This window comes from Monodelphis domestica, chromosome 2, assembly GCF_027887165.1.
Source record: "Monodelphis domestica isolate mMonDom1 chromosome 2, mMonDom1.pri, whole genome shotgun sequence".
Taxonomy (NCBI): Eukaryota; Metazoa; Chordata; class Mammalia; order Didelphimorphia; family Didelphidae; genus Monodelphis; species Monodelphis domestica.
In genome coordinates, this window is record NC_077228.1 from 5,239,772 (window position 1) to 5,261,464 (window position 21,693).

Genomic DNA, 21,693 nt, shown 5'->3' on the forward strand with positions numbered 1-21,693 from the left:
AGGTGGTGACCGTGGAAGCCAGATCTGGTGTTAGCTAGAAGCGCCGTCCTTAATCCGGCCGCCCTCCGTGTCGCCGGGGTCTCCTCGACCCTATAGAACATCGAGTGGAGGCATAGAACCGCAGATATGACTATCTTGGAAAACTCTTTCTCGCATACAGGACCCATAGCCAGGCCTGTTCTGTCTGCATCCCGTGAGAGGATCGAAAGGTAAAACATAAGACAGAACCAGCCACAGAGGGAATAAGGACACCAATTAGGAGGCGGGACAGAAAGGAAAGAAGCAAAAGCCAAGCACCACGAGAGGCTGAGCCTCATCCTTTGGTTTTGTTCTCCTCCTCAGACTGTCCAGACCTCCATTAATGTCAGTGGGAACTTTGAAGGTGGAATGACGGCAGCCATGATGGAGGGGCACTTTTCGGAGAGACTATCTGCATTATTCTATCATTTTCTCGAATAAACAAGGGATCCTCATCACAGATTCTGAGTGAAGTTACCTTCAGAAGTAGGAAAGACATTTGGCAAAGTGAATTAATTTACCATCAAATGTAAAACATGCTGATTTGAAATGAAAAGGCCTGTCAATTTCATGAGCATCAAACGTGTTTTACCTTTAAAATTATTTTTTAATCTGTGCCAGCTGACGAGGACTAACCACTGTTGGCTTTGTTAATTATTAATGCTGTTAGCAGCAGTGGTGCGCTCGACACTAATAAGGGGTTATGCATTTTGCTACATTTTCATATATCATTAATTCATAGAACCTTTTAAAAATGTTCAAATAGGTGGGAATGGGAAAATTGTTTATTTTTATGACCCATCCAAACCCCCAAGTAAAGAATATACCCGCCCAAACCTGTAGTGGAGAGACAATGGAAAGGCCACATCTTCAAATATAGCATGTGTGTGTGTGGGGGGGGGTGATCAGGGGGCTTTTTAAATGGATTCCTATAACTCCATCCATTAATAACCAGAGTCTAATCTATTTTGGTTTCAATATGATTAAGAAAGGACAATCTCAAGTGAACTCTTCTTAATGTCAAAATAGAGAGCAATTTTCCAATGAGCATCGCATGTCAAAATCAATACCTGCGATTCTACTGCAGGGATGTGGTTAATGTCCACAGGCCATGTTCTCAAGACTCGATTACAGCGGCAGCCAGGTGCAGATCTGCAGTGAGAAGATAAAGGGCGCCCATCGAGTAGCAGTGAAGGTTTTGCTAAGTAATCGACTTCCTTGGCTGCATTCTGGAAAAAGCTAAATTCCCCATGTAACATTTCTTTTCACAAAGGATGATTCAAATGGAAATATTGCATGAAAAATGAGGATGGGCTACCAAGGGGCTCAAGAAAAGCAGGAAGGAAGAAAAGAAGAGCATGGAGGGGGAGAGAAAGAGAAGGAGAAAAAGAGAAAGAGGGAGGGAGGGAGGGAGAGAGAGAAGGAGAGAGGGGGAGGGAGGGAGAGAGAGAGAGAGAGAGAGAGAGAGAGAGAGAGACAGAGAGAGACAGAGACAGAGAGAGAGAGAGAGAGAGAGAGACAGAGAGAGAGGGGGGGGGAGGGAGAAAGAAAGGGAGGGAGATAGAGAAGGAGAGAGAGAAGGAGAGAAAGAGAAGGAGAAAGAGAAAAAGAGAGGAGAGAGAGAAGGAGGGAGGGAGAGAGAGAAAGAGAGAGGGAGAGAGAGAGAGAGAGAGAGACAGAGAGAGAGAGGGGGGAGGGAGGGAGAAAGAAAGGGAGGGAGATAGAGAAGGAGAGAGAGAGGGAGAGAAAGAGAAGGAGAAAGAGAAAAAGAGAGGAGAGAGAGAAGGAGGGAGGGAGAAAAGGAGAGAGAGAAGAGAGAGAAAGAAAGAGAAAGAAGGAGAGAGGGAGGGAGAAAGAGAGACAGAGAAAGAGAGAGAAGAAGAATGTGTTTCGGTAGTGACATTGAGCCCTCTGACATCTCTAGAGTTTCCTTTTGAGACTTGCTTGTGCCCATTTCATTTTATGCCTTTGCCAGTGCTATTCATTATGTCCTATTGGGAATAAAAAACAATTATTCTGTCTTTTGGAATATTTTTATAGGTCACAATCATCTTCAATAATATCTATTTTCCTAGAAAAAATGTCATTTCCATTCTTCTTAGTAATGAATTTGACAATAGGCTTTAGATATGTGTGTGTTTATTTCTTTGCTGATTCCAATATCATTCATGATGAAATGTGGTAGAAGGTCTGCTTTTCATTTTACACAATTGGGCAAGATCTACGGACTCTAATAGAGCACATGGGAAAGCAACTCAAAAGTATGGACAATTGGGCTAGTTGCTGGTTATCTACAACAACTTAAGAAAGCTGAAGCGTTCATTCAAAGGCATTGGCAAAGATGGCTTTAGGCATTCTTAAGACTGGCATAGAAAGTCATTTTCATTGTTTTCAGGGCTTGGCATGTTGAATGTAGGTGATTAATAAATGTTCATAGACTGAATGAGTGCATTGAAGCAAATAAATGCAAACAAAATTCCTGCCCTCGAGAAGCTTATCCCCAAATAGAAATGATGCATGTATAAAAAATGAAAACAAAAGGTAGGCTGCAAATTATGTGTAAGTGGTACATGCAAACAACTTTTCCCTCTAGAAATATATTTTCTGACCTAAAATATCCTATCTAGAAATGAACACTTACAGAAAAAGAAAAAAATCCATTTAAATACTATTGGATTTTTGCCCATCTTTGAGAGAAGGAAAAAATGAAAAAAAAAAGTGTTTTTGCAAGACTTTAAAATTGAAAAAAAAATGCAGAAAGTACTTTGGGGGAAAGTCTTGCAAATCATGAGGGTCTGGTTCTATTCCATGTGAGTCTGCCTTTGGTTTCCTGAAAACCAGCCTCAGAGGTAATTGACTGAAATAAATGCTTTCCCAGAAAAAGTCATTCTTGCTTTGACATTTGCTCATTTATTTTGGTGCCAAACAATCACCCACCCAACCAAGGGAAATCTAACTGAGACTTGAGTTTTGTGAGAAACAGAGTAGACCCTGGGGTAAATCGGAAGGATAGGCAAGACCCAAGGGGGAAAAGAAGTGCTTGATAGTCAAAGATATTCATCAACATGAATTCCTCATTGTCCACATTGAGAATATAACATAGTTTGGAGGAAATTTTGAAATTAATTCAAAAAATCTAGTCCCCACCCCTTTCCTACTCCTTTGAAAATGTAGCCCCTGTGTCTCCAAACATCTCTGTAACTGGTTTGTGCCTCATCTTCTACCATATGCCTTTAGGGAAAGTAAAGTCATTCATTTAAGAAGGCTGATTGTTATTGTGTATTTTAAAATTTGAAAATGGGAGGCACTGATAAAGAACTGGAAACACCCTTACCCAATAAAACAGAGAATCAATTGAAGAAATGTCAATCAAGGAGGGAATCCATATTTCCTTTTGAATCGTCAATCATTTCAGAACTTGGTTTGGTGTAAAATAAATGAATTGTTGGTGTTGGAGAAGGGCATGAAACCTGGTGGAATCCGTGGAGTTGTTGGGGGAAAGAACTGAACATCTGACTCTGTAGAAGCTTATCAAAATCTACTAAAGATGGACAAGCTAACCCCCAAAGAGCAGAGAGTAGCTTTCCTCCTACCAGACAGAAGAGGCCCAAGAGCACCTTAAGATTCCATGAAAAGGAAAGAATGAGTCATTGGTAGCCTCTATGCCCCGGGTATTCATGCTGGATAAGAGGTATACCAGGGGGTGGATGGGGCACAAGTCTTGGGGTCAAGAAGATCCGGCTCTTCCTAACTATATGAGCCAAAGAAAATCCTATGACTCTGGCCTCAGTTTACTTATTCATCTGTAAAATGAGGGAATTGCTGAGGATCCCAAGGTCCATTCTAGCTCCAAATCAGTGGGTCTAAGAGAAGATCTCCAATGTCTTTCCTAGGTCTAAATACAAAGAAAAAGTGAAGGTTCATTTAGAGTGACTGAGTGCTATCATCTAGTACAAAGATCCATGGCTCATGCCTCAGTCTTCTAGTCTGGGCTCTGCTCCTTGCTATGTATTTCACCTTTCTGGCCCCTTTTCTGGTGTACTCCTTTGAAAAATCATATTTTACTTCTTGAAAGCTTAGGTTTTCCATCTAGAAAACTGCATGTGTGTGTGTGTGTGTGTGTGTGTTTTAACGTTATAAGATATAGCTCATCTCCAGGGGTATCAGAAAACATTACTTTCTACTTCATGGGATTTTGTGAGAATCACGTAAGATAATGTAGAGAAGACAGTTTATAAATCTATTTTCTATAAATGATGTTTATTTAACATTTATTTCTTCTTATCTTTATTTCTCTTGTTATTTCTTTCATTAAACGTTCAATGACAGCATGATAGATAAATCCAATTATTCAAAAGTTCATCATAACAAGGGAACAAAAAATATTTTTATTGATTTTCCCCTTTGAGATTTCTACATTCTCCCATCCTTAAATCGCTAGTTGAGTAAGGAGGGAAGGGAGGGGTTGGTGAGGTGTCTTTAGGTGTATGAAATTGTAGATGTAGGTGTCTCTGCAGGGTATGTATTTATATACCCGCCACCTCTAATTTGAGATGCTTTGTAATACACCAATAATAAATGCATTCATAACCACATCTTCTGTAATCATTCCAGGTCCTGTGCCGCTATTTGGCACTCATTAGCTGAGACTGCCATTCACCTATAATTTATGACTAGCTTACAATTATGTGTTATCACTACTTCAAGTGATTACTCTACTGTATGCTTTTGAGATAATGGTATTCAGCACTCCATGATGAATGGTACCACCATGGGTAGTTCATTTCTGTCATTTACTCTATTATTTCCCTCAAAACAATCTCAAGGGATTGTATTGAAAGGTTAGTACCTCCTCCAGGTAAGAATGCTGGGTCAATGTTGATCCTACAAGAAGAGGAGATGGGTGTGTATGCGTGATCGGAGAAAGAATCAGAGTTCTCATGTGATCCAATCTTCAGCCTTGAAATGATATCTTCTGCAAGTGCAAGAAGAAATGTTGAAGGCTTAGTCTAAAATTAGTCTTTTGAAAATATCCTCTCCATCATCTTTTGATTAGAAACTTAAAATAATTTAAGCATGTATTTTTATTATTTGGATAAACTTATCAAAATTGCAAAGAAATCATAGAAATAGTTGTGCATAATTGAAGGAGTCTTGGAAGTAGTATTTATTTTTTAGTGATTTGATTTTCTACTATAATATAAAACACTGTAAGCATAGTCAAAGGTTTATCTTTGGATTCAACCAAATGTTTGTATTAGAACTGGTGCAGCACAACTCCTTTTAATTTCAATGACAGCTGATTAGTCATTGTTGTGAGTTGGTAAAGACAAGTCTCAAAACTGGACAGTAAAGATAATGACCATCTAGCTTTGTCAGAAGAGAGCTTAGGAATCATAATTAAAAGAAGAACTTTTGAGATCAGCCAGTAGCACCTCCTTCCCTACCCCACTCATTTTATGTTTGTGGCCATCAAGATCCTTCAATTAAATGACATGGCCTAAAGTAAGAGGGAGAGAGAGAATTTAAACCCCTGGTCTCTGATCCCAAATCCATAATAATTTCTAATGTACTATGCTGCAAATTCTCCTTCTTACTTGCCTCATTGTTGATTTGATTTTTCAAAAGGGGCCAAGTTAGAAAATATACCTTTTCAGGAAGAGTAATCATTTTACAGAAATAGAGTAAAAGCCAAGAAGAGTCCGTGTAACCAAGATATAACCAGATCACCAAGAAATAAATGGTGGATCACTTTAATAATCAAGGAGAACTGCTAACCTCTTTGGTTGTGACTCTTCACATTCTGTAGAGTTACTATCTATAAATCTATAGTACATATGTAACATGTGATAGAAGTAAGTCATCTAGCCATTTCAATGACCCTGAAAACATATCTAAGCATGCTTTTGACTGTCCCTCAAGCAGAGAGGAAACTATAACTTCATGAAAGGAGAAGGATCACTTCTTTGAAAGAAAAAAAATGAGAAAACAAGGCATTTGCTTATTATGTGGTCAAAGGCAGTAGACAAGATAGGGAAGAAATCATGTACTGACTCAAAGATGGCGCTAGAATGCCATTGCCACTCTCCAAAGCAGAGAGGTCAATACAGAATTTTGAAAGGAGGACTATTTCATGGAAAGGAAGAGGAGAGAATAGAAGAAAAGAGGAGAGGAAAGGGAAAGAGAGGAGAGCAGAATTATGCCATAAAAGACATTGACACCTACAACTTCTGCCTCCTAGCAATTTATTTCTTGCCAAATTGCTTCTTCGCCATCATGTTGGCACAGCCTGTGTGTCTAATGTTCACTGTGACACCGAATTCAATCTGGATGTTCCAAATTAAGAAACACTGGCCAGATTTATAGAAGGACAAGCTATATTTTAGGAAAATGGTCCATAGAACATTAGGTACTCATTTTGTACTTTATATGCATAAATGACTTTCTAATGACTTTGCTAACTTTTCCCTCCCAACAACTCTGGGATCCATTAGGATCCATCCCCCTATTTCACAGGCAAGGAGATTAAAACACACAGAAATGAGGTAACAGCCCTCAGTCTCTCAGGAAGGGGGAGCAAACCAACAGTTAGAAACTTGACCTGCCAAGGACCTTCTTCATAATCTGTCTTTCCACCAGCATGCACATTTCCAAATAGCGTGTTCATTCTATTAATGAAGGGTATTTTCTTGAATTATGGTTTGTCTTTTGTTTCAGGAGGGGAAGGCAGTTTGATTAAGTCCTGGAGGTCAGAAAGGGATCAGTGAATGGCCATGAAATAGGAACAGGCTGCTGAGGGAAAGTGAGACCCTTCAAAGAAAGACCCTCATTTTTCAAAATTGACAATCTTAGCAATGCTCTTGGCCGGGTAGGTTTAATTCTTGATGGATCTCATAAGGCCCTTCCTGGCCAGTCTTCAAGACTTTTATGTGACCAGATACAGTATGTTTGATGATTGTAAAATGGATTCCTAGGCCAGCAACCAAGATGGTACTTGGAAAATACCCCAACTAATGACTCAGGATAATTCCATCATTCACAGGGCTGTTTGCACCCTCTCACTAGTCTGTGGGACAATGGCACTATTTGCTTTCACGACCATGTTCTTTTTCTATTTGCTACATACATAATACTGATATGGATTGAGGCTGTTTCTGTAGTCCTTAAAGGGGAAGTACATTGGGTGCATTTATGTATCATTCATTCTTATCTATAATATTTAAATACACACATATAGACTGAATGCAGAAGGTAGATAGGTGGATTGATTATCACAAAAATCATTGGAGATGACAGAAAAAATATTATTGTCTCCATTTACAAATGATGGGGCTTTTATGTTTGTTATTTTCAACATCACCCCGGTAGGATGACTGTGATAGCCATTGTAAACTGATTTCAGACAGGAAAAAGTGAAGGACTTTTCAGAGCAAGGAGAAAAAGGAGGCATGATCGCAGTTGGGGAGGGACTCTCAGCCACTGGGAATGATGCTGGATGGGCACCAAACCTTCTGGGGCTTTGTGGTGTAGTGGGGAAAAGAGAAATACAGGACTTGAAGTCACAGGAATTTGAGTTTGAATGTTCTCACCACTGGTATAATGAAGGACTAATTATTTTACATCTAAGGATGTAGAGATGAGTGCAAGGATGATGATGATGATGTAGAGATGATTGTGATGAAGATGAGGAGGAGGATAAAAACAAAGCAATTTTATAATGCTATAAGTATATATGGGAGGGAGGAAGGCAGGAAGGAAGGAAAGAAGGAAGAAAGGTGGAAAGAAGGAAGAAAAGAGAGGAAAGAAGGAAGGAAGGAAGGAAGGAAGGAAGGAAGGAAGGAAGGAAGGAAGGAAGGAAGGAAGGAAGGAAGGAAGGAAGGAAGGAAGGAAGGAAGGAAGGAAGGAAGGAAGGAAGGAAGGAAGGAAGGAAGGAAGGAAGGAAGGAAGGAAGGAAGGAAGGAAGAGGATTTGTTAAATGTTTATTATGCGCCATATGCTGTACTAAGTTCTGGAGATTTAAAAGACATGGGAACAAAGAATTCTCTACCTGCAAGGAACTTAAATTTTGGTAAGGAAGATAATATATAAAGGAGATAATCAAAGGGTGAGGGGAAGGACCTTCATCAACAAGTCAGTCCACAAATATTTATTAACTGCTTACTCTGTCCCAAGAACTGTGCCACACTCTGGGAATACAAATGTCGGAAAATAGAGACTGTCTTCATCCCCAGAGTACGGTCTGGAGAGGAATGAGAAATGACTCGTCCAATTAGGGTTCTTAGATGGAGGTTCTGGGAGGAGTCATGGGCAGATTCTTCAAATGATGACTTCCAGGGCTGGGATGAGCTTCTGGGATGAAAAAACCTGCTGGCTTCCAATAGACGAGAGAGAGTGTAGCCCATGGAGGAATGGGAGCTGGCAAGGAGGAGGGGACGGCCAGAAAGTGAAGGAAGGCTAAAGGGAGCTGGACAGCGCCCCCTGCTCTTGCCCCTTGTGATGTGGACATTTTGCCCCAGATGCTTGAGCTCCCTTTAGTTTGAGTCCTGCCAGCCTGTGACCCTGGACCAGCAGGTGACTGGATCACATTAGATAATCATTTCCGTTCGCTCTTGCGCAGCTACAGGCTCTCGCGGGTCTCTGAAGCCTTCCTGTGGTTCAGAGGCGCAATCAGACGCAGCCCATTCCTTTTGGAGTTCCCTTTCTCTACGGCAATCCAAGATCAGTCCATCACCAGGCAGGCGTGAAGCCCCTCCTTTGCAGGAGGCCGTTGTGGGTCCGGAGAGGGGAATGAGAGCGTCTCTCCTCTTCAGAGCTAAAAGGACTCGCACCTATCCTGAGTTAAGCCTTCCTTCGAGAAGGAAAAAGACAACAGTCTTCGGACGCTGCTGCAGTGTAGTTGCTCGATTCTCTTTCGCAGAGGGTTCACTAGGAACAGTGGCGCCTCCCATGGCCTGCCCATGGTCAGCATGCTTTCGTTACCAGGTCCTGGTATTTCTTTGTACTCTGCGAGTGTACTGTTGGGCCTCCTCCTTACTCTTCACGAGTACATTTTGCCGCCATATTCCCATGCTCTCGGGGCTCGTGTTTGTGTCAGCACTTGTTCTATCACTGCACAGATCTGTGCTTCTCAGGCTTGAGCAGAGTCGGGGCCCATTTGCGCTCCCCCAAACTGAAACGAATTCAGTTCATTCTTCTTTGAGGGGAATGAACAGCCCAGCTGGTCGTTCCGGGCTTGATTCTGTAGGAGACTCAATAATAGGAAGGAAGTAAAGGCTCGTCCCGACCCCTGCAGCCAGGAAAGGAGCACCGTGAGGATGACAAGGAGTTGTAACAACTGACGATTTCCGCGTCCTTTAGGCACGATCAGCCCCTCTTCTGAGGTCTCCAAGCTTATGTTGCTTTTTATCCGATTGTCTTGGGTTCTCTGTGATGCTTCCAAAACCGAGGGGTGGGGAAGCGCAGAGCTGCCATCTGCACGGGTAGCTGCCATCACCTGCTCGAACTTTCAACTCTCTGGCTGGCGTGTTTGAGACCCGGTGGATGCTCAGCTCGTGACACGGGGAGGGGATTTGGGTTTCACAGAAATATTCCCATAGGAGACGTCTGGATCCACTTTTAATTGTAGAACGTGGGATATTCGATGTAGAGCCAGTGGAAACGTCTCATCCTGTCCGTCATTTTACAGATAAGGAAACTGAGGCACAGAAAGATGAAATGATCTCCCTAAGCTAATCCAGCCTCTGAGTGGTAGGGCTAGCTTTGCAACTCAAGTTCTCTGTCAAGAGATCTCATTCATTTGTTCTCTGCCATACTGCTGCCATCCAGCTTGTTGTGGTGGCTCAGAATCCTCAGAGAGGGACAGAGACCGGACAGTAAGTAAACGGTCAAACTAGGCTTTGCACTTAGATCTGAAAACCCCAAATCCAACCCAGGTTGTGCTGAACACTACTGTCGGAGAAGGGAGATCAAGGAGGGAGTGGAGACTCCTGGAAAGCTATCCTTGTAGGACACTAGGGTTTCTGTGAGGTATACACTGCTGGGAAGACCTAGATCAGGACACTGAGTATAGCCTACAAAGGATGAGAGTGGGCAGTGAGGTGGCTCAGTGGATAGAGCACCAGTCCCAGAGACAGGAGGTCCTGGGTTCAAATCCATCCTCAGACACGTGTTAGCTCTATGACCCCGGGCAAGGCACTTACCACCCATTGTCTAAGCCTTACTGTTCTGCTTTGGAGCTGATGTATTGATTCTAGGATAGAAGGTAGAGTTTAAAAGAAATAAAGAAAAATGGGAGAAGTTTAAAATAATAAAATAAAAAAAAACTTTGAAGTTGACTAGACTTAGCAATGGTGTAATGCAGTATTTCTCAGAGTGTGGCCACCAGACCCCGCACGAATTCAAAAGTATTTTCATCATAATACTAAGATGTTGTTTGGCTTTTAAAATACTTCTTTTTCCAACTATACAGTATGTGTGTGGGGGAAATTTTCTTAATATACTTCAACCAAAACCAAAAAAAAACTCACAACATATTCAGTGGGGAAGAGAGAATTGAAGAAACCCCAAGTCTTTTATCAAGACATCAATGAAGGAGATTTGCAACATGTATATACAGATATACACATGCTAATACCATTCTCTCTTCATTTTGTTTTCTTTTGAAAATCTCAATTATTTTCCCCAAAATGTTATTTCTGTTAACTTGCAGTAGACTTATTTAAAAATAATTAGTAAGTGATCGCCTTAAATATTTAACAATTTCAATTTCTCAGACAGTAGTTACCATTCTACCTACTCTGAGTTCTCCTATGAAGTATATGTATATAGATTTATTTTTTTCTGACTGACTTAGATGTTATCTTGAGCAGGGGCAGCAGCAGCATCACTATCATGTTTGGTCAAAATGGCTGTCCATTGGGCCCAGCATTCTGTTTCCAATTATGGTACCATGGTTGTCCCCATTGACATCTAAATCAAATGAAACATGAGGCAAAGACCTTCCATGTCAGACTTACCAGAATGAAAATAGACATTCATTGGCCTGACTTCCTTCTGACTTAAACTTTGGAGCAAATGGAGCAATGCCATTTTAAAGGGAGAGAGAGAGGGAGAGGGAGAGGGAGAGGGAGGAAGACAGGTTGATAAAATAAGAGTGCCATTCTGAATGTGTACATGGAGTCATGAAGCCTTAGTATTTGAGATGGAAGAGAACTTTGAAGCCATCAAGTCTAATGCATCCATCTCACACATATGGGAATTGAGCTCTAGACAGTTAATCTATAAATTATATTGAGATTAAAATCTGCCTGGGAGTTCCTTAAGGGAACATAGGGATTAAACCTTAGTCCCTTAAAAATAAGTATTCAGATCCTGTATTATTCAAATGCTAGCATCATTTAAGATATCCTGATATTCCAAGGGTTGTGAGACAGGGAATCCACATGAGATAAGCCTTGGGATGTGAGAGTGGAAAAGCACACTGAGCACCTTTGTGTTAAACCTTTGGATTCTGCCTGCACATAGAAGGTTTACCATGAAATAATTTTCCAGGAGCATCAAAGAAACCTGAGCCCTAAAGGGAAAAGGGAGATTTTATTTTACTTGTTTGTTTTATTCTTTCTTTCTTCCTTCCTTCCTTCCTTTCTTCCTTCCTTCCTTCCTTCCTTCCTTTCTTTCTTTCTCTCCTCTCCTTCTCTTTCTTCCTTCCTTCCTTCCTTCCTTCCTTCCTTCCTTCCTTCCTTCCTTCCTTCCTTCCTTCCTTCCTTCCTTCCTTTCTCTCTTTCTCTACTCTCCTTCTCTCTTTCTTTTTTCTTTCCTTCTCTTTCTTTCTTCATTTCTTTCTTCCTTTCTTCCTTCCTTTCTTTCTTTCTTTCTTCCTTCCTTCCTTCCTTCCTTTCTTCCTTCTTTTCTTTCTCTCTTTCTCTACTCTCCTTCTCTCTTTCTTTTTTCTTTCCTTCTCTCTCTTTCTTTCTTTCTTAATTTCTTTCTTTCTTTTTTCCTTCTCTTTCTTTCTTTCTTTCTTAATTTCTTTCTTTCTTTCTTTCTTCCTTCCTTCCTTCCTTTCTTCCTTCCTTTCTTTCTCTCTCTACTCTCCTCTCTTTCTTTTTTCTTTCCTTCTCTTTCTTTCTTTCTTTCTTTCTTAATTTCTTTCTTTCTTCTTTCCTTCCTTTCTTTCTCTCTTTCTCTACTCTCCTTCTTTCTTTCTTTTTTCCTTCTCTTCCTTCCTTCCTTCTTTTCTTTCTTTCTTTCTTTCTTTCTTTCTTTCTTTCTTTCTTTCTTTCTTTCTTTCTTTCTTTCTTTCTTTCTTTCTTTCTTTCTTTCTTTCTTTCTTTCTTTCTTTCTTTCTTTCTTTCTTTCTTTCTTTCTTTCTTTCTTTCTTTCTTTCTCTTCCAAATACTTTCCAGGTGAATTAAGTCTGAGTTCAATATAGGCCTCCCGTAGCAGAACACTCAAAATGCTAATTCCTTCTATTTGGATTTCCTGGGCAACTTTAATCTCATTTTTTTTTCAATCAAAAAGTATGCACATTGGAACATGAATTTGGGTTTTCAATTCTTTTTTTAGATTGGGCTCCAGTCTGATATCATTTTTATGATGTTTAAAAATCCCTAATAAGAAGCAAATCTACTTTTTGGTTAATAAAGATGGTAGGAAGACTTTTATGGAGTATCTAACTTGTGCTTAGTTTCCTTCAGGGCTCTGAAAATGCCCAGTCCTAAAGTTCAGTTAGATTATACTCAGCTCCTGGTCCCAAACCACCTAGGGTTTAAGAGATCCTGGGTGCCAAAATTCAGCTCTATAAACACTTGCCAAGAAAATATTTTTAAAACACAGTCTTAGGTGTTTCAGGTGCAAAACATCCCTACAACACTCTGTCTCCTACCTCTAAGCCTAGGCCTCGGCCTCATTCCTGGAATGCACTCCTCCCTGATCTCCACCTCTTAAAGTCTCTAGTTTCTCTCAAAATTCATTTCATTTTCCTGTAGCTTGTGAAAAGTGTGTTCTCCTCCCCCTAATCATCATTGGTGCTCATTCCTCCTTTTCAAATTATCATCTATATCTCTATAAGTATATAAATATATTATTTGACAGAAAGTAGCCAAATTCGAATTGCACATAAATTGCCTGGGTGGGAGTGGGGAGGATAACAATCCAGATAAAGATTTATAGTGGTGTCCCATAGGGAGGACCTTGAATGCCAAAAAAATCAAATGCCCTTTCCTGGGAAAAGTATGTGCATGCTAGCAGTGTCAAATCTAGCTCTCACGAGCTCCATTACCCACCACATCTGGAGAGAACATGGACTGGCCTCCTGACTCTTATAAAGAAGAACTGCATGAAGCTTTCCACATTACATGGACAAAATCCTGTCGTGTCTTTCCAATTGCTATTACTCAGAGCCTGTATTTACATCTGCATTTGGGGCATTCATGTCCTCCCCTGCATTTTGCCCGCTGCAGGCTCTGTCAGGGATCTTCCTCAACTGCAATCATCAATCTGGAGCTCGTAGGGAGGGAAGGTGTTTGGCATCTGTTCCATCTGGGGGTCTCGTTGGACCCAGACGCAGGCAGAGGGAGCCCCGGAATTTGTGTCCGTTCTGTTGTCTGAAGTGGATTGAACTTATCTGGCACTGTAAGAAGAGGAAAAGCTCCATTTTGTTAGAACAAGAGGCGAGGGGATGCCCCAATCCTGGTGAAAGTCGTCCTGCGGAGGAGCTGCTGGAGCCCCTGGCTTGTTTTGGCTTTTTGATTGCAAAAAAAAATGGCTTACATGCCCATTTCCGAGATAATAAAAAATGGGCCCCTGAACATTAGCTGGAGTCTCTGTGGCGGAGAGGAGATGGGGAGGTGGTGGGGAAGCTCTGCCTGGCTGGGATCATCCGTAGGGAGGCCATGGCTGTCATTCATCGAAGAATGCAAGAATGCGAATCCATCAAGTGCCCCAGGATTGGGAGCTCTGCTCCAGGTGAGGTGCTGATTGAGGCAGGGGAGGCTGGGGAACAGGAGCAGGAGAGGACACAAAGAACAAACAGCCTCCTCTAGACGTAATTCAGCATTTGCTTGCTTGTCCTTCTGGAGGAGAAGAAGGCTGAGGAGGGAGGTGGATAGATCCGCCTTTCTTATTTGGCTTGTCTTACGTCCCCATTGGTAGACACCCAGCAGGTGATAGTAGCTGCTCACCAGTGATTTGCAGATTTATTGAAGGCAGCGACCACGTGATTTACTAGTCCAGTGCTTGGAGCATGACTGGGCAGTCCTGGCAGTCCAATGACTTCTGGTTTGGCAGATGGCTGAGATCAGTGCTGACCGCCATTCTCACACCCTGGGCCTTTCTTGTGCTTCTCTTACGTGGCCGCCTTTGTATTTGGATGCAGATCCGGCCTATGGACGTGAGAAGAGAGGAAGAAATGTTGAGACCCATGAGAGGAAAGCAGGAGTCGGCAGGCAATGCGCGTGTATGGGGGCAGCAGCTCCTATGGGTCTCTGCCGGATTTTGTCACACTTTCTGATCACGTGGCAAAGACGTATTTGTGTTCTGAATTCCAATAAATCAAACACATCTGAGCGTCAGAGCTTGGAATGAAACACGTCACAAGGAATCCTGTGAGCGTTTTTGCTCATGAAGAGACTCTCGGTGCTTCCTTGGTTTTAAAGCTATAGGAGCCAGCTGGGCTCAACTGTGTGTGTGCAGAGGAGAGAGGATGGGGCCGGATTCCTTGTGGAGATCTGATTCTTCTTCAACATTCAGCGCATCCTTGGAAACTGCAAAGAGCAGGAAGACAGAATCCCCAAGCCCTGGTCCTGACATAAGGAGAGTGACTGGCGCCCCGTGATCCCCTGAAGGGCTCTCCGCTCTCTCCAGAATTCGGGCCCATCTCCAGTTCTAATTCCCATTCATCCAGGCAGATCCTGAATGCTGAGAAGGAGGAGACGAGCTCCTTTTGGAAAGATGTTTCAAAGAAGAGATCAGTCTATCATTTCGTCAGTCAATGAGCAGCAAGTGCTAATTACAAGCCCAGCACTGGTCCAAATGCTGTGGACTGCTGTGGACGCAAAGGAGCAAACAAAGTCCAGGCTATCTCCACATGTTCTGATGTCTGAATCCACTTGCACATAGTGAGTGACATTATGGCCAGTGTTAATATGATGACAAGACAAGTTATCCTTCCGTTGGATTTATGCTGTATTCATTATTGCAGGGTTCAGCCTCTCCCGGAATAATTGCCATCGATCTGCTCTCCCTACTCGTATGTCCAGCTCCAGCGTGTCTTCTACAAAGTCCTTCAGAGGCTCCCCTCACCTGTCTTCTTGCCCCTATTTCCTTGTTCTGTTCTAGCTCTTTTACATTCATTTCTCACCTAAATCATATCTCCAGAAGAGGATGTCTTCCTCTTCACTCCATTCTTCAGTAACCAGGACGTGACTATTCGGGTATTTAAAAACTCTTAAAATGTGCCGGATGGAGGAATGGATGGATAGACCGTGAAGTCATCGAGCTGCTGAATTCCAAATGTTGATGGGAACTCGGGGATCATCTCTCACTTTGCATACCTGCCTCATCTCCTTTTACAGCATCTGCCACGTGAACTGGATGGAGCATTAGCCTTTGCTGGAAGATCTCGATGGTGGCCGTCATCCCATGATGTCCAGTGGCTGCCCATTTCACGTTTCTGTAGCTCTCATTATTAGACGTGAAACCTAATGTTGACTCTTTGCAATTCCCTTTCGTTGCTTCCAGTTCTATATTCTGGGGTCAAACAAAGCAAACTGAACATCCCTTAGGAAAGGAACATCTTACCTCCTCTTTGGTCTAGGGGGGCATTTGTCACTTATTCAGTGTTTTAGGGTTTGCAGAGCTCTTTATGAAGATCTCATTTTCATTCCTACCACAACCCTGGTTAGTACATCCCATTGTATGGATGAGGTAGCTGAGAACAGAGTCAGAGAGCCAGTAAGTACCTGAGGCCAGACTCCAACTGAGATCTTCTTGGATTCAAATGTGAAGTTTCAAACATAGAGAGGCCTTGTCGTGGACTCTTTAATGAGGAAGTATGATATAATGGTGATGACACCTATGATGATTGATGAAGACCTCCATTATCATTGGTAATGGAGTATTTTGAAAGAGTGAAAGAAATCTGGGTATTTTTGTTATCTCGTAAAAGGGAGACTGAAGGTAAACGTTTTTTATATCTTGCTAAATTAGCATCTCTAACTGTACTACTAATAGATGTTAACACATTATCTAAGAGATAGGAAGGTCTGAATTTGTACAAGAGTTTTAAGTGTATTGAATAGGGCCAACTGGGGCAGGTTTCCAACATTCAGTGATATCATTAAGCCAATGATTGCAGGCTAATTCACCACTTACACAATTTGACCGCTGACCACATTAGATCAAGAGGGCCTCATTTCCTTTGTAAATGTTCTATCTTGCTCCTGCAAATAGATGGTAGCTTAACAAGGGAACAAAAAATGAGCCTCAAGAAAGGAGAATGTGAAGAAAAAACAAACACTGGATTTTCATAATGACATGTATTTCCCTTTAACACATCCTATGAAGCATCTTTGCTCAACACAAAGAGTTATGATGGCCATTCATTGGGGAGAATGAGCTTGTCTCTGGATCGGAAGCCACAATTTTAAACTATATACTGATCACTAATGCTTGGTGTTTCCTGGCTCGGTCTACTTAACAAGAACTGGTTCTGAAACAGGGTAATCTTGGCTTCTTTACCCTTAGATTCAGTAGAGTCTCTATTGACAACCATCCTTCTTGTGAATGTAAATACTTCCAGTCACTACAGAGAAGTTATTCACTTTTCTTCTCCATTTCAAAACCCACATCCTCGCCTGAGATGCCCATCAAGTTCTTTATTGTGTCTTCATTGCTCCCATCAGGAATGTCTCCCCTCTCTGGCTCGTTGGAATAGCCAAGAAATATTGACTTCTTTCCAAGTATGGGTTAGCCATTGCCACCGACATCACGAAGGTTCCTCCTGCCAGTGCACGGCATCCAGACTGACCTTCTGGCTGTGCCTCCCTTGTGCCTGCATCCACACTCACCCTCTCTCCCTCCCGAGTTCCCTTTAACTGTGCCCATTGCAAGCTCTCATTTCCGTCAGTGCTCTCGCCTGGCTGTAATTTCCTCAGGTTCTCTTCCATGCTTCTCGCCCTTCCACTCTGGCATTTCCCCTAAAATAACACTAGTGATCACGGGTCATTTTTGTGAACTTGTCCTGTATGTACTTACGGTATCTGAGCTCCTGCAGGGCTGTAGCTACTTAATTTTGGGGAGCAGGTGGTTGCCACAGGGTAGAAATGTAATAAGGATGATCAGTTGATTGGCTAATTGATTGATGGCAACAGCTCTTGTGCCTGCATTGGAGACATTCTGGAGGCTCGTCTTGACGTCATTGTTGCTGTTCAGTCTTTGCAGTCATGGCTGACTCATCGGGACCCCGTTCTGCAGTTTTCTTAGCTAAGACACTGAAGTGGGTGGCCATGTCCTCCAGGTGATTTTAGGGATGAGGCAGAAAGGCCAGGGGGATTGTCCAGGGTCCCAGAGCTAGCAAGTGGCTGAGCTCAGATGAAGGGGAGCCCCCCTACCTCCAGGCCTGGAACTCTATCCCGGCACCTCCTTGTTGTCCCCAGATGAGTATTGGGCATTGTTAGGAAATAATCCTTGCAGTATGCTGCTACTTCCAATAATAGGGGAAGACTTTTAACATCCACATGTGAGCTAATATTATTTTGTTCCTTTCCGTATTCAAGGGATCTTCTCATAACATTGCTCCATTTCTTTGGAAATCTACACTTTTCTTTTAAATTCCCTGAAGTGCTTTTTAAAGAAAAATTGGTTTCTTTCCATCAACATTATATTGTGACTCTTTCCTCTCTCATCCGTCTGCCTCTCCCCCATCCCTCCCTCCCTCTCTGTCTCTCTGTCCTCAGTCTGTCTCTTCTCTCTGGAGATAGTCTTCACTTTGGTCATTCTGCATGAGGAGCTGCATCGTGATACAGGGAGCCTGAGGGGGGATGTTGTTTCTGGTTTGGGGGTTCCCCATTGAAGGGCTTTCAGGACTGGAATGGTATGTGGGTGCATCCCGTCCAGACAGGATGCCAAAGTACTCCTTGTCATTTCCATAAGAGACAACAAAGGACCCGTGTGCGAGTGAGCCTCCATGGAGGTACTTCACTGATACCTCCTCCTGGCACTGAGGGTAAGTACCTGGTGCCTTCTAGAATGTGACAGCCGGGGAGCCATGCCAGACAGGCTTCCCTCTCCCATGCTAGGAAGCGTGTGTCTTAGAGGACATGTGTGTGTGTGCATGTGAATATACATTTTATACATCATTTTATTACACATCATTTTCACGTAACACATATCATTCAAGTCCGTGCCCCTGCCCCTCAGAAGCTGAGCTCTCAAAGGAGGACTCTGTCAGCACCAGGAATTTGTGAATCTGAGAGAGAGTGAGGAGCCGATGACTTCTGCCAGGGAGAAGGCAGGTTTCATGATGAAATTGGGGATGTTGGAAGCATTGAAAAAAGGCATTTGGAGAAGCCCAGCATAGGAGGGCTCCATGGCACCATGTCATTAACAACATTGTAACTGAAGGAAGCTGGGTGATAACAGGCAACGGGGTTCACCTGGAGAAAACCAGGCATTATTCAGTGTACTGAATGGACGTGCGCTGGAGGAATGGTTCAATTCATTCTCAAAGGGAAACGTCGTCTTCCAGAAAATGACTCCGTCATTCATTGCATTGAAAGATCCTGCTATAAAATCTGTGGTCCAGACTGAATTAAGTTCACTTTGATGAGCCAAGAGGAGTTCTAGGCTTATTTTTAAATCTGCAAAATGGAACAAGTGGATCATTCCTTGGATTAGCTAAAGAGCTCGATGAGTCATGGAGAGATATAGGGGTGCTTGACAGAGGTTGGGGCAGGTACAAAGTGCAAGTGCAAAAAGAGGGGGGAAAGGATTGAAGACCTGCTTGGAGGCTTGAGATGTTTGCTTTAATTGGAAACACAAAAAACTCAGATTCCTTTTCTGCCACAGTTAGTTTCTAGGCAGCAGAGTCCTTTGCAAAGTCATTGGCAGATTCTGTCTCACCCAAACACACGGGAACTCACCCACCCCTTGAGGAAATCATGTGATCTGTGGTGTGTGCAGATTTCAGAGCTTATCAAGCTCGGTGGTGGGCAGTTCTACTTTATTAACCAAGGAGTTCCAATCATTTTGGTTCTAGAATACGCAAAGAAATAGAAATAACATATATTAATGCGTGTTTGTATGATTATTTTGCAATAGCAAGATTGAAAGAACTGACTGAACATGAAGCCGAGTCTGGTCCAAAGAAGTCATTGAGTAAATATTAGAGGAGCTGCTGTGGTTCAAAAGGAACGACATTTTACAATATTTAAATATCCAACATGTTTATACAATGATCATTTCTTGAATTGAATCGAATCTTTACTTAGACCTTTAAGAATTTAAAGTATAGAATAATCCTACGGATCTTCCTCTCTTGATATGTACAAACAGACACACATAGATGTGTGTACATGTGTTTATAGCCCGTCATGCACAAATATTAATGCCTGTGTATATATATAGCATCTATGTGTGTATTACTCATGTAAAAAGGAAGAGACTTTGTTTCCAGGAAAGCCCGGAAATACTAAAAGGACTTGGATTATCCAAAGGAAGCCTGTCCACTCTCAGCCCAGTTCAGTTCCATAGGAAGTCCAGACAACCTCAGAGCATAAATGGAGTGATTCTTACATTTTCTCTCTATGGTTCTATCATCTGTCTATCTGTCTTTGTCTGTCAGGCTAAGAACTTGTCTTATAGAGTCCCTTTTTTGCAGATAAAAATACTAGATAGCATCTGAATCGTAATAGTATGCCCATTTGCATATTTTCAGTAGAATTTAAAGACATGCGGAGAATGCAAAAAGCATTTGTTTGCTTCTTGCCTTCATCATCCTCATAATTAATCAAAGTTATTTGTAGCGCTTTTCTTCATCTCCAACTTTCGAGTTCTTAGCAATGCCATTCTTCAAAATAGATTGCTCAGCGACTCCATCATATAATATTTTAGCAAGCATATTCCAAGAGTTTATCATTGCTTTTTCCACTGAACTCTTTGATTCAGTTGCTCACTTTGGCTTTGTTTTCACTCTTTTAAAGGAAGTGAGGTTTGTTGCAGGTTTGGCGTGTGAAACATGTCTGGTCACTCAGAAGAGACGTGTAGAGAAACTCCGATTCTGACATTGACTTTGACTGTACAACAAACAAGAACAGTTAGCAGTTGGTGGGTGCTCTCTGGCTATCCTGATGACTCAAGATGATGCTGGGTACTCAGTGGATACACTGTTCATTGACCAGTTCCTGGGTCCCTGCAGGTCATGCTGAGGGGACATGGAATTTTGATCCATGTGGACCCATTGACCATGTGCCAGGCACTGAGGATAATGCTGACTGCCAAGAAAAATGCCCAAATGAAATAGTTCCTGCCCTCGAGGTGCTGAGACTAAATCGGTTTCTAGTAGATTTCAGACCAAATTCATTTTCACAATGTATTAATATTGAGATGATTATGATTATTTTATTAAAGAGAAAGGCAAGAGGGAAAACAGAGAGTCAGTCTCGAACCAAGAATACTTGTATTCAGGCAGTCATCTGATGCCAACTGGCCATGTGCCCATCAATCAATTAAAAACATTTGTTAAGCAGCTATCACGTTCTCACACTTTGCTTGGTCTGGGTATAGAAAGGCAAAAAATGAATGAACCCCTAATCTCCGGACCCTCTCTTTTACTTCTCGATGCCTGGGGGTGCTAAATAAAAATTTATTGAGAATTTTTAATTTTTAGATAGCCATGTTTCCCATTAGAGTATTTCCTCTAATCCTTCCAGAGTAGTATCCGTTATAATAAAGCATAGACTATAAAGAAAGGGGGGGGAAGCATTTTTGTAAAACTAAATATATCTTAAAAGCTCTCTTTTATGTCCGGGGCAAGTAGGTAGAACAATGAATAGAACTCAGTGTCTGGGGTCGAGAAGACCTCAGTTCAAATCCCAGCTGATGTATTTACTACTGACATAATATATTATAATATGCATAACCTAATATATTTAACCTTGTGTGAGTCATCAAACCTCAGTTTATCTCATTTTTCTCAACTGTAAAATGGGGATAATGATAACGCCTCCTTTTCTGGGATGTAGTCGGGGTCAAATAAGACTATTTATAGAGATCTTAGCATATGTCCTGACACGTTGTGGGTGCTACTCTGGCACTATTATTATCCTGGAACACTAATTGTGCCCTGCCTCTCCTTGGGGCATTGGGCGGAAAGTCTCCTTATCTCTTCTTTGACCCCAGCTACTCTAGGAAGAATAGAATTCATCCCATTGGATGAAGTTCCTGCCATGGAAGCTCCCTATTCAGAGGAAATCCCAGGCTCAGATCATAATAGCCATTTTCAGGAAGGATCATATAAACATACAGAGCAATATGAAATAGAATCTTACCTAAAGCTCTTGGCATTAAAACGGTGGAATCCAGCCAATTAAAAGATAAGGAACGATCTTGCACGCTACCTGACATTTCCGTAGGGATTTCTGCTATTAAAATGTGTTACATGATTCTGCATCTTGGAGA

At 42.0% G+C, this 21,693-nt stretch overlaps 1 protein-coding gene and 1 long non-coding RNA gene across 2 annotated transcripts in view; both read left to right on the forward strand.

The window, feature by feature from the left end:
• Positions 1 to 21,693, forward strand: part of NEGR1 (neuronal growth regulator 1) — a 960,162-nt gene that overhangs the window by 347,181 nt on the left and 591,288 nt on the right. The gene's annotated exons all lie outside the window — the stretch shown is intronic.
• On the forward strand, positions 14,818 to 15,720 carry LOC130457029 (uncharacterized). The gene is made up of 2 exons (XR_008915973.1): positions 14,818 to 15,134; positions 15,218 to 15,720. It is a non-coding gene; the product is annotated as an uncharacterized LOC130457029 (long non-coding RNA).